Genomic DNA, 12,709 nt, shown 5'->3' with positions numbered 1-12,709 from the left:
AGGTAAAGATCTTCTGCTACCACCTGCTTCGCTCATGTTTATGAATTGGAATCAATGGGAAACCTGAAACAAAAACAATATTAAAATAGATTACCAATATGATGGCTAAAACATACCATTATTGAGCTGCCATTTTGAAAATTGGGGGAAGGGTTGCTCTGAGGAGTTATTTTATGTCTCCATAAGACTAGTTGAACCCAAAAACCCATGTTTTGACACCAGTATGAAGTATATAAGTCTCATGGTTCCTGAAATATTACATCATCACTGCAACTCATCTGCCATTTTAAAAAATGTCGTCCAGAAAAGATTGGCCCGGATTATCAATGTCTACCCAAGCTACATTACTTCTTTAATGATCCAAAAACTCAAATCAAAAATGAAAATCTCTGGACAACACTTTTTTTATGGAGGTATAATAAGGGGGCGGGATTATAGTTCATATTCATAACTTGTTTCTTTATCTCTAAATGCACTACCCAAGCAAGACCTGAGTTACTGCTATTTCCCCTCTGCACTTTCTTTTTGGTGAATTCACTTGGCTTCATTACATTATGATTTGTTTTGAATCAAATATTGATATATCTTGAAGTCTTCTTAACAGCTCTCTTTGCAGAGACAAATTGTACATTTTAGGCCTGGAAGTCTAGGAGAAGATAGGTCACAGTTTGCTGTGCTGTGGCTGAGTTTGCATATGATAAAGCAGACCACCAACAGAGTTAAACAGGTTCCAACAGGGTGATTTTATTCACCTTTATTAGCAAGGTCTTAAGCAATCAGGGAGAAAATGTGAGAAATGCTAGGTAACAGAACACCACCAAATAATAATTATAACAAAACTTCAGTTTAAAGACCAATAGGTCTTCACCAAGTATAAAATGAAAACGAAGAATTTATTTAGGGAAAATATGAAAAAAGCTGATGGGTCAACAAATTCAAAGCTGTAATGGAAAAACAAAGAAAAACAAAGAATCGGTGGGAAAAACAGTCAAATAGTAGTTATTTGAGAAAGTCAAAAACCCTCACAAAATAGTTATGTTCCCATGTGGGAGTCCTGTGGCTGTTAGGGAATTCAAGTTGGATTGACTAGCAATAGCTTGAGGTTGCCTCTAATGCAGAATTAAGATCTGAGGATGATTTACCATCTGACTTAAAAAAAGCTTCTAAATTTGTGGCAGTTCAGTGGGTTGGGCCAGGAGGCTGTGTTCATCGAGCTGATCTTGAATCCACATGTTGATAGTGCAAAGTTAAGTGAACCAGAAGCAAAGGCAGGCTAAGTGTCCAGCTGGAAATAGGTGTTCTTTCAGGCCACCAAATGATGTGTTGTTTTCAGATGCAGATTGTGTCAAAACTCATTCGGTACCCCCAGCTCCAAGACATTGAACATCTAGATCAAAAAGTCACAATTTTATCTTTAGGATTTTAAGATTTAAAGTAGTCAAATTAGCTGAGGGTCCAACTATAATGTGATGTCCCCTGAGGTACTGTAAGACTTGGATGTGCCTGGCTTAAAGTGTGAGAGACCCCAGATCGGTGAACTCGGAGATGCTACTAGGTAAAATTTCTTATTTTAGGTCTCATCTTTAAGCACAATAGAGGGAGGCGTGGCCAACTGCTGATGCTGTAAGATGTAATCTCTGGAGTTACCACTGGTGGTCCCCCACCCGATGCCATCCTGTATGAATCCTTGACCCTGAGGGGTCTTATCGGCATAGAGAGAGAACCTCCTACTCCTGTAGCACAACTTACCCGGTTCTCGACGGCCCAGAAGAGCTGCACAGTGGCAACGGCTCCACTGGGGCACCTTCCACATGTTAGCAGGCTTAAGATGGCAGCTGCACTGCTCTAGGGACGCACTGCTCCCTGGTCCAGAGCGGCACTGGAATCCCCAGCCGGAGTGCATGGAGGGTGGGGCCTGACTGCAGGGTTAAGTTGGGTCACATTATATTTTTGGCACTAGGTTCGAGGCTTCGCATGGCCATCCATTTAATTTGAATTACCGTTTTTTAGGATTCTGAATGGACATTTCTAGCTACATATGGTCTATCCATATCACAGGTAACTTAAATTGGAATCTGCTGGTTGGTCAACTCTAATTGCACATCTGAAACATACCAGAGAGTTCAGCCTTGAAAAAGTCCAGGGGAACTAACACAGGTCAGCTGCTGTTTTGTGAGAATATTGTAATTCTTGTAAGCATTCTTCTGTAAACTTGATGAATAAACCAGCATTTCAAAGAAATACAACTATCTGGCTGTACGACTTGGTATTGTTATCAATGTGCTTCAGTACCTCTTATACCAGACGGGCATCTTTCAACCACGGTGGCAGGGTGATTTGTACCAGGTGAACACCTGTCTATGTTATCTTCATGGACACTGCAGGAGTCCCTTTCGTGAGCACGTAAGCCCATTATGCTTCAGCAATGTCACCAGTTTCTTTCTTGATTAGTGTTTCACCCTTGGATTTTTGCACTTGCTGGGCTGGGAGAGAGAGGACGCAGCCTATGGGCCTATGGCAGCTTATGACCCCCTTCCCTGACGTAGGGGCTGAGTGGGCCTAGGATGCCAGGTGCTGGGACCCAGCTGAGCAGTGGTGAGCAGACTTGGGGCCCTAGACACTGTTCATGGGAGGCGCTTGGCAGGCTATCAGGAGGTTCCTTGAGGAGTCCCCACCTGGACCACTTGGTAAAACAGCCTCCAATGCAGCATTGAGACCGCCATTGGCATTGCTTTGCCGCTGTGACCGCCCTATGCAGAAAGCACCATGGAGGTAAGGAGTGCGGTCTCTTAGGGCCTGCATGTGTGGAAAGTGGACATTGTGACAAGAGCGGAGACTGGCAGTGATCAGTGGCCTCCCCGCACACTGGGAGATACTTTCTTTTGAGCAATTGCATGCCCTGTTGCGTGCTAGCACTAAGACATTAAGGTGACAGGGACGGTCCCCTTCTGCCCCCACGATGGTGGAATGAGGACCACTTCGGCTGGCCTTCTTCTGGATGCGGTGAGACTTGGATGAGTGAGTGTACGCATCCCAGGTGCAGAGCGGCACTGTGCCTGATTTGAGTTAACCCTGCGGTGTGTGGGGGCCTGCAACTGATGACTTGCGCCGGGGGAGGCCGACTAAACTCACTGGGTGGATGAGGAAATGAAGACTCCGTTGAGAATAATGGCTCAAGGGGTCTAAAAATTGGGGACCAACATGTTTCTGTCCACACTAAGAGCCAAAAGGTCTGGGGCATTCATAAGGGTCGGGGATCCCTACAATTGAAGACAGAGTTAAATGCTCCCGTTAGATCCCAGACCAGCGGCTAACCGCCCTTGTCCCCAGGGTAAGACCATATCAATAGGCTTCTCCTGCCCCAAGACCTTGTTTTCTTGCATGTGTATGCGTGTTTCGCCCACAGCATGTTTCTGACACCTTTAGTGTGCTGTGGTGTAACTTGAAGTGGCATAGATATCTCACATCTATTTATCTGCTACCTTTCTTTCTCTCTCTTTAGGCCACCCCCAGAATGTCTAAGGTAGGCCTATTTTCTTTTGAGCACCTTTCTTTCTGTTGAGCATTTAACTCTGCTCCTTAATTGTAGGGATCCACGACCCTGATGAATGCCCCAGACCTTTTGGTTCTTAGTGTTGGCAGAAACATGTTGGTCTCCAATTTTTAGACCCCTTAAGCCATTATTCTCAATGGAGTCTTCACCCCTGGGTTTACTCTTACCTATGAACACCTACATTAAAATGATCTTAAACCAAACAGGTGATTTGTAAGGTAATTTTATTATTCCCACCCTTATCTGGATCCCTTTTATTATCCAGCTAGATTACATTTCAGCACTCCCTCTGCAGTTCTTTTAACAACGAGGTTGAGTCTGCCCAGGTATTACCATCTTATCTGGGTGGGGCTAGGTGGTCATATGATGAAGCATGACACTATAATGTGTGTGAGACCACCTAGTCTGTAAAGGGAACGCCCTCAAAAGCCAAGCCACCTACCACACTCATTCACCTTTGGTTAATTTCGCGCTCAACCAGCGCCTCCTGAACAGGCCGTAAGAGCCCTATTCCTTTTTCATATGACCCCACACACTCGGTGTGTTTACAATCTCTAGTTCAAACAGGAGGTAGTGTGAGGTTAGATTACTCCTGATACTATCCCCTTGTGTTATAATGCTGCTGTGTACCGTCAGGCAAATACCAATTGAAAATTCAATGCATATTATTCTAACTTGTATAGAGGCACCAATGACTGATCACCAGCCGATAGTGGGGCCTTTTTACCATCCTTACCTTTCTAAAAACTCTCTGCTGAGGCAGCCAAGACCCTTGTAGGTGACATAATATTGCCTGAAATATGAGCACCTACAGATTCCATGGCCTGCAATGAAATGCCGGGAACAGACAGGCTCCTGACTGAATTTACTCTGGCTATTGTTGTAATGGTTTGTACTGAGGGAATGTGGAATTCAGAGTGTCGGTGGGCAAAGTGTTCCTTTTCGAGGCAGTTGCTCGACTGACTGGTGAAGGTGAAGCCACACGCAGCCGTACTTCCTTCAATAAACCGTTTCTCATACATTTATTTATGCTCGGTGAGTTTTTTTCCAGTAGTCACAGCATAAATTTGGCGACGAGTCACCAGCCTCGGGGTATGGCTCGTGCCATCAATCTACTCATGTTGTTTCCGGCATTGGATCAGCGCCTTCCTCCACTTTGTAATGGACCGTGGTCGTGAACGCATTAATTTCCCCTCGGCAAGTAAGAAGTTTTGTTTTTTGCCGGCTTTAACTATTGGTGCTCCTTTAGATGCGTTTTGGGTGTTTCCTCTACGGAGCGCCTCGAGCGCCTTCATCGTGCATGTTGCCATGGTTACGTTACCATGCCAGGTGACGCGCACTCTATCAAGTGCTCCCAAAAGTTAATTGCACGCGCTGTGGAGCTGTTCTTTGCGCGTAATTGAAACCGACAGCATGTGGATTGAGGAAACTCTCACCTGATTAAAGTAGCTGTTTTTTCGTCCCGAGCACGGTGTGAGCAACGAATCTGAGGAGGGACTAGAATTTCGGGAGCATTGAAACAGTGAAAGGACTACACTTTATGGAGCAGCGAAACTGAGGAAGGACTACGTTTTCTGTGTACTTCTTTTCACAGCAACTTAGAAAGAGGACTATTAAGGATAAACCTCTTTAAAACAATTGCTTTGGGGAAAAACACATGTGTAAGGAGATTTACATCAATATATAAGGATTACTGTGTTTTTTTTTGTTTTTGTTTCTTTTCTTTCTCTTGCAAATTGTTACCCATACACTGGTTTAAGAATGAACAATTCAGCTATTATTGCGCCACCAATGTTCTTACAAGATGTGTGCTCACCTGACATTGAATGGGAAGAGTGGATTGATATGTTCGAGAATTATTTGGAAGCATTAGATGGTTAAGAATTTAGTCCTACGAGAAAGAAAGCCATTCTAATGAGTGTATTAGGTAAAGAGGGCCAACATGTGTTTAAGTACTTACCTGAATTTCTTAATGAGGATGGGACACACATTGAAGATGTGTTTCTTGAAGCTAAACTCAAACAACAAAAAAGGTTTTCAAAGGAAACTAGTGTTGTTATGTGTAGGTATAAATTGTATACACAACCTCAGAAAATGGATGAGTTTATTGATGACTTTGTTTCACAGTTGAGGCAACTGTCCACTAAATGTCAGTTTGGAAGCATGACTGACAAGATGATAAGAGATCAACTTATAGTCCAGTGCAAAAGAAAGAATATACAGGAACGTTTATGGACAACGAAGAATCCTTCCCTTAGAGATGCAAGTGAGATTGCTAAGGTGGTCGAGCAATCTGAGTATTATATGAAGGAAATGGCAAAGAAAGACGTGTGTAACAGTGATGTCACCATTATCAAAAAAGAGAAAAAATCACTTGAGGGAGGATACCCTAGTAGTCGTGACAAATTAGTGCGCAACCACAAGTCCAACTCTAAGATGTGTTTCAGGTGTGGTAGCACTGTGCACGGTGCTGACTTCAAGGGTTGTGTTGCTTGGGGAAAGGAGTGCAGGAAGTGTGGAAGGAAAGGGCATTTTGCTTAAGTATGCAGAGTGTCTTCGAGCAAAGTAGCAATGGTGCAAGATCAGTTCAATCTGGACATTCATGAAGAATCTGAAGAAGACAGGATTTTGTGCATACAAAACACCGTTGTGGGGAGATGTTCTCGACCCAAAGCAAAGTTCTTGATTAAGGGTAGAATGGTCCAACTTATGGTGGATTCAGGATCTTTGTATACTATCGTACCTAAGAGTATGGTGGATCGGGAATGGCCAGGTGTTACATTAGTGCCTAAGGACATAAATCCGGGTGGTTACCAAGTAGAGCAAATTGACATTATTGGCTATATGCTGGCGGACATAGGGGGTCATTCCGACCCCGGCGGTCAAGGACCGCCGGGGTCGGCGGGAGCACCGCCAACAAGCTGGCGGTGCCCCGCAGGGCATTCTGACCGCGGCGGTTTGGCCACGGTCAGAAGAGGAAAACCGGCGGTCTCCCGCCGGTTTTCCGTTGCCCGACGGAATCCTCCATGGCGGCGCAGCTTGCTGCGCCGTCTTGGGGATTCCGACACCCCATACCGCCATCCTGTTCCTGGCGGTTCGCCCGCCAGGAACAGGATGGCGGTATGGGGTGTCGTGGGGCCCCACAAAGAATTTCAGTGTCTGCTGTGCAGACACTGAAATTCGCGACGGGTGCAACTGTACCCGTCGCACCTTCCCTCTCCGCCGGCTCCATTCGGAGCCGGCTTCCTCGTGGGAAGGGGTTTCCCGCTGAGCTGGCGGGCGGCCTTCTGGCGGTCGCCCGCCAGCCCAGCGGGAAAACCAGAATGGCCTCAGCGGCCATTTGGCGGTTCCCGCCAGGCAGGCGGCTACCGCCGCCCGCCAGCCTCAGAATGAGGCCCATAATGTTTCAAGACAGATCGGTTGAAGGCAAAGTGTATGTGGCTGTGTCTGGGCCACCCATTTTGGGGTGGCAACACCAGTATGACCTTCACATTGTGATCAACCCGAGAACCCCATCTCAAGTTATGGTGGTGGAGGATATGTCCATTAACGATATTATTGAAGGGGCGAGTGAAGTTTTTTCAGAAAACGTTGGAACATTGAAAGGTTATGCGCACAAAATTGTATTAAAAGAGAATGCAGTCCCAGTGCAACATGCATTACGGAAAATCCCCATAACAGTTAGAGGGGAGGTAAAGCAACTGATTGATGATATGATTTCCAAAGGCATCATTGAGCCCGTAGAAAGCTCTGAGTGGATTTCTCCGGTGGTCATTACAAAGAAAACAGTTGGAAGTCTGAGATTTTGTGTGGACTTACGCAGTGTCAATCACAACATCGTATCGGACACCTTCCCCCTACCGAATATCAATGAAATTTTGTTATTGTTGAGGGGGGGTGTTTTTTCAGCAAACTTGATCCTCAAGAGTGTATATCAACAAATTAAGTTGCATCAGGATTTTAAAAAAACTTACAGCCTTTATAACTTCGGAGGGGACTTTCCAATTTAACAGGATGCCTTTTGGCTTGCCTTCGGCTGCAAGTGTATTCTAGAGGATGATGTCAATTGTTTTTAAAGGGGTGGAAAATGTTATATTCTTTCAAGATGATATTCTTTTTTTTGGAGAAACGATACATAGCCATAATGTTGCATTGAAATGTGTGTTTGATAAACTTAAATCTGCAGGACTAACCCTCAAGAAAGAGAAGTGTACGTTTTTGGTGGAAGAGGTTGAATATTTGGGACATACTCTCTCAAAGGAGGGTGTGAAACCAAAGAAAGATTTATTAAGATCCATCAGAGATGCTCCTCCACAAAACAACAAAGTTCAATTGAGGTCATTTATGGGCCTTATAGAGTACTATTCAAAATTAATTCAGAACTTTGCAGATAAAACTGATGATTTGAGGAAATTACTTAAGAAAAACATGAGTTTCCTTTGGGGTGTTGACTAGGATAGGTGTTTCAATTCTATCAAAGAAGAATTGTACAATGCTGGTGTCCTGGTACCTTTTGATGTGAATCGTAGGTCTATCTTTACGTGGATGCGAGTGCTGTAGGTTTAGGTTCAGTACCATCCCAGTATCATGCTGGTGGAGAAAAGACAGTAGCGTTTGCTTCCAGTACTCTATCTCCCAGTGAAAGGAATTATTCTCTTATTGAGAGAGAGGCCTTGGCAGCTGCTTGGGCGTTAGAGTACTTTTGCACCTTTATTTGGGGAACAACAATTGTACTACGCACAGATCATAAACCATTGGTTAAGGTGTTAGCACCTGGTGGTGCGGGAAAAGGTTCAGCTAGATTAGCTAGATTGGCCTCAAGGTTGCAAGAATATATGTATGTGGTGGAACACAATTCTGGTTGGCGTAACGTGCAAGCTGATTGTTTGTCTCTGTTGCCGGTTCAGGATTGGGGTGAAACAGATTTGGAGAGTGATGGAGTAGATATTGTTGTCGCGAGTGTTGAAGATATTTTTGAGAGCATGCGAGGGGTCATTTCTAAGGATAAATGGTTGACAAGTTTGAAGGATGATGTTGGTTTGGGTGAGGTGGTTGATTTAGTGAAGTGCGGTGCCAAAAGGGAGAGTTGTGTAAGCACATCTACGCGGACATATTTGGAGGTATTGGATGAGCTAACTTTGTGTGAAGATGAGATATTAATGAGAGGTGAAAAATGTATTCCTCCGTCGTGTTTGCGTTTTGACTTGTTCAGGTTAACGCATGAGGGACATTTGGGTCAGACATTAACTAAGAAAAGGTTGAGAGAACATTTTTGGTGGCCTGGCATGGATAGTGACGTTGAAGCGGGGGTGGAGAAGTGCAGTGTGTGCAAGGACAGTGAGAAAAGGTTGAAGGTTGCCAATGAATCCTTTGGTGGTGTTACTGAGAATCCTGGTATGGTGTGCATAGTGTGTGTTGATTTTATAGGACCATTAGCACAAGTTGGTGGTCCGTTGAGGTTTGCAATGGTATTGGTGGATGTTCATTCCAAGTGGTTGGTGGTGAAATTTATGAAGGAGATTACCACAAGATCTACTATCAAAGTTTTGGAAACAAATTTTAGGGAAGAGGGCTATCCTTACAAGATTATCACGGATAATGGTACCCAGTTGGTTTCAACAGAAATGAAAGATTTCTTGTTGAGGGCAGGAATCTAGCACTCTCACACAAGTTTGTATAATCCCTGAGCCAATGGCATTGTAGATAGGGCTAATCGTTTGGTGAAACGGGCGATTCAAATGGCTTTGGTTAGTGGCAACACTGTTGAATCAATGGTATCGGACGTGGCTTGGGCTTATCACACCACAAGGAACAGTGTGACAGGTGAAGTCCCTTTTGAGTTAATGAGAGGAAGAAGGGCTGGGACAAGAGTGTTTCCGGCATGGATGAGGACTATGTTGGATAATTGTCTACTTGATGGAAAGGATGGTGTTGAGAATTGGGACATGGAAAGGAAGTATAACGAAAGCAACAATGGTTGGCCTGATGTGAGTAGTCCTAACAGGATTCGTAAAGGTGATTGGGTGAAAATTAAAGTCAATATAGGTATGTGGAAGAAGTTTTGTGGTCCATTCAAAGTAAGAGAGGTGCATCGTTTCTTTGTAGTGTTGGAGAATGGTGAAAGGTGGAACTTGAGGAAAGCGGCTAAATATGGTGATGCAAATTCTGTACAGGTGGGAGAGAAAGATTGTTTTGCAAATGTTCAGAGCAGTAGTGAGGAGAATGGCTGTAGTAGTTATATGTTGATGGATGATGATTCCTTGATTCATAATAATGTGGATGGTAGTGTTGATGAAGGGTGTGCTTGTCATGTAAGAGAGAGAGAAGATGAAAACTATACGTTATTACGAAGAACTCAAAGGAATCACAGAACTCCTGCCTATTTAAAGGATTATGTAAGATGATATTTCTCTGAATATTGTGTTTAAGTCTTTATTAGTGATAAGTTCCTAATGTTCATCTCACATTATTTAATTTTATTTTTGTTATTCTTTTTTTTCTTTCTTTTGGGGTGGTGTTTTACTTTTTGCTGTTTAAAGGGGAAAGATGTGTTGTAATGGTTTGCACTGAGGGAATGTGGAATTCAGTGTCGGTGGGCGCGGTGTTCCTTTTCAAGGCAGTTGCTCGACTGGCTGGTGAAGGGAAGCCGCACGCAGCTGTGCCTCCTTCAATAAACCGTTTCTCGTACATTTATTTATGCTGGGTGAGTTTTTTTCCAGTAGCCACAGCAGCTATGTGGAGGTTTTGCCCCCTAAGCTGGTCGACCTCATTAAGGAGGCTAGGGACACAGGTATTTTACCTTCCACTACATGGTATGCCATCATTGTGCCCCTATGGAAACTGGGGAATTTAGCCTGGGATATCAGGGCTTACAGACCACTGTTGATGCTAAACACAGATATAAAAAATCTCAGTAGGATACTAGTCTCCCGCCTACTCCATCATATAACCATTCTCGTTCACTGGGATCAAACGGGTTTCATTCTTGGCCATAATACGGCACTCAGCATACAAAGACTTCTTTCCCAATTAGCAGGAGACATTTCTGATCAGTCGGAAGCGGCGATTTTCACAGTTGACATAGAAAACATTGAGTGGCCTTATCAGTATAGCGTCATCGAACGCTTCAAACTGGGACAGGGTTTTGAGGCCTGGACCAAACTGTTATACACAGACCCCACAGCCAAAGTTAGCACAGGACATGTTATATCAGACACCCATAATGTTGGTCAAGGGACCAGGCAGGGTTGCCCCTTATCACCCTTGCTATTTGCCCTGGTGATGGAGCCCTTAGCTTGCTACGCAAGAGTGGGAGCTATATATCAAGACATCATGGTGGGTATCCAAACTCATCATATCCCACTGTAGGTGGATGACCTACTACTCTTTTTACATAATAAGAAACTGGCCCTTGGAGGTTCCAGGGATCTCCTGGAGCAATTTGGCTCCTTCCCTGGGCTCAGACTTAAGTGGCAGAAGTCTGGCTTTTTCCCCACAGTGGCGGCCCGTGACCCACCAGTGCGAATGGTGGCACTGCACTGGGAACCCTGGTGCTTGGAATACCTTGGGGTACAGATTTATCATGACACTAATGACTTATTGGAAGGAAATGTGGGAAAGGATATTCAACAGCTCAGATTGAGCATTGATTTTTAGAAAACCTTTCCATTGTCAGTGGCTGGCCGTGTTGCCCTGTTGAAAATGATAGCCCACCCTTACCTGCTCTATTTTGTTGTAGTGCTTCCAACTTGGATACCCTGCGCAATGTTTAGAGAGCTGGATAGCATTATCACAACGGTTATCTGGAATTCAAGCCGCAGGCGAGTAGCCATGTTCACACTACAGAGACAGGTGGGAGATGGTGGATTGGCAGTCCCTGATTTTGAGGCCTATTACCTTGCTGCGCAGTTTCAATGGCTGGCACAATGGCTGGCAGGCAGACTCACACTTGGATGGGAGGTGGACTCCTGGGTACCAGACCTACATCCTCTGGCTAGAGTCATTCTCAGACTTTGGAGCCCTAAAATAAATGACACCTTGGAGTTCTGAGTATTAGGCAGATGCTGGACTAGATGTTTGTGGAAAACACGAGTGTCGGTCACCTACTCCCCTGATGTACCCCTTTCAGTCGTAGAAGTACTACCACATGGAGGGGGCTGGATGTAGTTCTCAAACTGGATAGTAGCTGGTGCGATTAACCTTGGAGAACTTTATAAGACTGAGGTGCTCCTACCCTTTGAAGAGTTCTGTGTAGCGCATGACCTGCTTCAGAGTAATTTCTTTCTTCATAGGGTAATGACGTCTGCAGTCCATTTACAGTAAGGCATGGGTCTATCAGAACCTTCCAACTCTAAATGCTTCCAATACCTTGTCACCTCTTCAGGGACCTTTATGGCTGTCACCTGCTTATACAGGTGAATTAGAGGAGATGTGATACTACTCCTGGGTGCCCTTGGAACCTGCTGGAAGGGGATCTAGGGACCCCATACCAGAGGAAGATTGGGCACACATAGTAGATAGGTCCCCCAATGCCCTGAAGGAATGCTGGGTTCAAGCTCACTAACTTTTATGTACTCCATAGGGCGAACCTTACCCCTGCCAAAATAAATGGAAATGGGAGCTGAGTTTCTGCACATGTTGTGGAGCTGCCCAGGGCTTAGTGACTCTTGGGCAGACATCACTAGAGTACTAACTGAGATTATTGATAGATTCCCTGTATGCCCCAGCATTGCTTACTAAGCTGGTTCCTGAATACAGTCAAAACGAAAACTACAAGCAAATTTCAGGGCTTAATGTTTCTTCTAGGAAAACTTGAGATTACTAGAAATTAGAAGGCCCCAAGAGGTCCCCAGGCAGCAACTTGAAGAAGGGAACTTGAGAGATGGGCCGGCTATGAAAGCATAATCCTACTCCTCGAAGTCAGATGCAGACAAGGCTCCGTAGACATGGCTAGAGCTTGGAAGATTCTAACAGAGCCTTAAACACATCCTGACCCCTCAACAACAGAGGAAGCATCTGGCACCCCCCAGACTCATTAACATCCTTCAGGAATAACCCTACATTAAACAAAGATAGAAGAGATATCTCTATGCGCAGAATTCTGTATAGACTCGCAATCAATCGAACTTACTGGGAATTCAATACACTCGCTCTCAG

The sequence above is a fragment of the Pleurodeles waltl genome, chromosome 4_1 (genome assembly GCF_031143425.1).
Source record: "Pleurodeles waltl isolate 20211129_DDA chromosome 4_1, aPleWal1.hap1.20221129, whole genome shotgun sequence".
NCBI classification, from domain to species: Eukaryota; Metazoa; Chordata; class Amphibia; order Caudata; family Salamandridae; genus Pleurodeles; species Pleurodeles waltl.
This window is presented reverse-complemented; position numbering follows the sequence as displayed.